Source organism: Mandrillus leucophaeus, unplaced genomic scaffold (assembly GCF_000951045.1).
Source record: "Mandrillus leucophaeus isolate KB7577 unplaced genomic scaffold, Mleu.le_1.0 Scaffold23, whole genome shotgun sequence".
In the NCBI taxonomy this organism is placed as follows: Eukaryota; Metazoa; Chordata; class Mammalia; order Primates; family Cercopithecidae; genus Mandrillus; species Mandrillus leucophaeus.
The window spans coordinates 1287047-1291228 of NW_012102365.1; positions in this window are offsets into that span (position 1 = coordinate 1287047).

The window sequence follows — 4182 nt, forward strand, 5'->3', positions numbered from 1 at the left end:
CAGTTCTCCTGCCTCAGCCTCCCGAGTAGCTGGGACTACAGGTGTGTGCCACCATGCCCAGCTAATTTTTGTATTTTTAGTAGAGATGGGGTTTCACTACGTTGGCCAGGCTGGTCTTGAACTCCTGAACTTGTGATCCTTCCGCCTTAGCCTCCCAAAGTGTTGGGATTACAGGTGTGAGCCACTGCGCCTGGCCACTTCTTTATAGTAAATTATTTCTGTTCAAACAACTGGGATGGTTTCTGTCTCCTGACTAGAGTCTGACTGATTCAGACCCCAATAGTGGCCAACCATATCCTACTCTGACTTTTTCCAACTCTTCCCTTATAGTTGCAGGGTGAGTGGGCATAGCATCTACCTTCCACATTATTGAAGATGACAATTTCACCAAATATTTTGCTACAGCATAATAGAGATCTCCAGCCATCCAGCCTGCTTTACTTAATCCAATATATGGCACTGAATTAAAGATCAGGCAGTAATCTACTGCCTGGCCATTAATTCAGTGCCACATATGTGTGTTTTTATTATATCAACATCCCACTCCTGATACAACTTTCTGTATTAATAAGGATCAGTTAATTGCTTAGTAAACAACCTCTCAAATTCATTGGCTTATACAACAAAACTGTATTTCTTGCTCTCCTCAGTGTTTAATATGTTAGTCATAGTAGAGGAAAGTTCTGCTCTGCACAATTATGCAGGGACCCAAATTCCTTCCATCTTGTGGCTCCACCCTCTTCTAGGGTCTCAGAATCTCCTCTACTCTGCTAGCAGATAGGAAGGAGAGCAAGAATCAGCACCTGGGAGTTTTATGGGCCATCCTGGGAGTAGTACCTGTCACTTTCACTAGCTAGAATTCATTCGCATGACCACATCCGTCTGTTAAAGAAGCTGGGAACTATAGGTATTGGTGAGAACAAGAAGTTTATACTACATTAAATGGCTCATTGGTGACATTGAAGATAAGTTTTAGGGGAGTGATGTAAACAGGGACCAAATTGTAAAAAGTTAGGAAATCATAGGGTATAAGGGGTTTTGCCATGATGCCCAGGCTGATCTCGAACTCCTGATCTCAAGCCATCTGCCTGCCTCAGCTTCCCAAAGTGCTGGGATGGCAGGCATGTGCCACCATGCCCAGCCTGGTAGCAACTCTTTAATATGATCCTAATGATAATAAGAAAGATAAACCTGAACTAAGGTGAGAATGTAGCCAACCATGGGAAGCTCCATTGGGTTTTTTAGGGTTTTCTTTTCTTTTATTCTCAAGACGAAGTCTTGCTGTGTCGCCCAGGCTGGAGTGCAATGGTGTGATCTCGGCTCACTGCAATCTCCGCCTCCCAGGTTCAAGCAATTCTCCTGCCTCAGCCTCCCGAGTAGCTGGAATTAGAGGCGCATGCCACCACGCCCAGCTAATTTTTTTGTATTTTTTTAGTAGAGATAAGGTTTCACCATGTTGGCCAGGCTGGTCTCGAACTTCTGACCTCGTGATCCACCCGCCTCGGCCTCCCAAAGTGCTGGGATGTGAGCCACCATGTCCAGCCTTTTTTTTTTTTTTTTTTTTTGAGACAGGGTCTCGCTCTGTCACCAGGCTGGAGTGCAGTGGCATAATCACGGCTCACTGCAGCCTTGACTTCCTGGACTCAGGCAAACCTCCCACCTCAGCCTTCCAAGTAGCCGGAACTACAGGTGCCTGCCACCACATCCAGTTAATTTTTAATTATTTTTGTAGAGATGGCATCTCGTAATGTTGCTGAGGCTAGTCTTGAACTCCTGGGTTCAAGCAATCCTCCCACCTTGGCCTCCCAAAATGCTGACATTATAGATGTGAGCACTGTGCCCAGCCTTGCTTTTTAATTGATACAGAATTGAGCCTGTGTTTGCAGTATCAGTGAACAGGAAGAGAGATAGGACATGAGTTTGGAGTTCTATTGGGCTTAAATAAATAAATAAAATGGAGTTCCATCAGCCTTACTTAAAAAAAAAAAAAAAGGAGGCCAGGAGCGGTAGCTCACACCTGTAATCCCAACACTTTGGGAGGCAGAGATGGGCAGATCACCTGAGGTCAGGAGTTTGAGACCAGCCTGGTCAACATGGTGAAACCCCGTCTCTACTAAAAATACAAAAATTAGCTGGGATTACATGCCTATAATCCCAGCTACTTGGGAGGCTGAGGCAGGAGAATCACTTGAACCCAGGAGGCAGAGGTTGTAGTGAGCAGAGATCATGCCATTGCACTCCAGCCTGGGTGACAAGAGCGAAACTCCATCTCAAAAAAATAAAAAATAAAATTAAAAAAGGATATGAGTGGAGGGTTGGCCATGGGCAGAAGGAGGCCCACATCTTCTAAGATAAGAAGAAGGGATAAAGAAAGGATAGATGCAAATAAAGAGAAATTATGAGATAGGAGGAGGTAAACTGAAAATCAAGTAGAATTGCTTTGGTTTCTATAAAGTGACGAGGAAAAAAGAAAAAGTTTCAGGTTGCAAGAGGACCCAGTTAAGGTGGGACCACAGGAATCTGTACTGGAACCAGTATGTCTAGTTTTGTGACTTTGTTCCACAGCCAAGGAGCAAAAAGGGAGGAAGCTCACCATGTGGTTCGCTCAAGGTGGGGCTCATCAAATTGAGAGCCTGTGGCACCAAAGGCACAGCTCAGCAGCCTTTGGCACATATATCAATTATTGATCCTTAAGGTCACTGTTGTTGGCTTCCTGCTCCTCCCCATTGTATAATTTTACTTCCTTTTTTACTTTCTCCTAGTCTCCAGTTCTCTTTTTCCTTACACTTTTCCTTAGGTTTTACAGTAACCCCAGTGTGACAGACACACCCTAAGCTAACCCCTGGTGATTCCTGCCTCCTGGTATTTACATCTTGTGTGATTCCCTTTTCTTGAGTGCAGATGGCTCCTGTGCCTTGCCTTCATGGGAGACGGCAATGATGATGGGATGTCACTCTGTCACATATATAGTAAGTTATATAAAACTCTATCTTCACAGTCTGGAGCTAGAGCTCCTCATTGTCAGTTTCAAGAAATTAAGTGGCTATGTAGGAGAAACCTGCATGGCAAGGAAATGTGATAATCTCTAGGAACTGCATGTGGCTTTTGGATCCTGAGGGAGGCCTCCAGCGGACACCCAGCAAAAGTCCCAGGCCCTCCTCAATTATACAGTTGCAAGGAAATTAATTCTGCCAGTGACCCAAATGGGCTTGCAAGTGGATTCTTCCCCAGCTGAGTTTCCAGATGAGAATGCAGCCTGATTGCAGCCTTGTGAGACTAAGCAGAAGACCCAGCTAAGCTGTTCCTGGGCTCCTGACTTGGAACCTGTTAGATAATGTTTGGTTTTTTGGTTTTTTTTTAGACGGAGTCTCACTCTATCAGCAGGCTGGAGTGCAATGGCACGATCTCGGCTCACTGCAACCTCCACCTCCCGGGTTCAAGCAATTCTCCTGCCTCAGCCTCCCGAGTAGCTGGGACTACAGGCGCAGGGCCACCATGCCCAGCTAATTTTTTTATTTTTAGTAGAGACAGGGTTTCACCATGTAGCCAGGATGGTCTCTCTTGACCTCGTGATCCGCCCACCTCGGCCTCCCAAAGTGCTGAGATCACAGGCGTGAGCCACTGCGCCTGGCCAATAATGTTTGTTTTAAGCCTTATATTTGTGGTAACTTGTTACACAACAGTAGAAAATGAATACACCCAGAATTCCTGAAAAAACACTGGGGCTCTCAGGCATGACCCCTACATTATGTGCTACCTAGGAAACTCTGGGCCTGGGCCCAGGACACAGAACTTGGTGAACGAGGCCAGAGGGTGTGCCACACACCCACAGTGGGCACTCTGGACTTCAAGGTAGAAGAGGTCCTGGCTTTCAAAGCAAATCGTGTACCCCACCTCCCCGCGCCTGCCTGCCTCTGCAAATGCCTGTTAGTTCTGCCCTCAGAGATGGGCGAAGCCTGAGGAATCACAGACTGCCAGGAGATCACGAAGTCCACCACCTGAATCTCAGCACTTGGCACAGTGCCTGGTACACAGTGGACGCCCAACAAACGGCTTGCTCGGAGAACAGAAAGAGCCCTCGAGTGCGCGTCTGCTGGCCTCCTCTTTGTGCAGAAGGGAAAAGGGAGACTGGGAGCGCCGCAGACCTGCGAGGTCCCGCCGCGGGTCAGGGCTGGTCCTCCT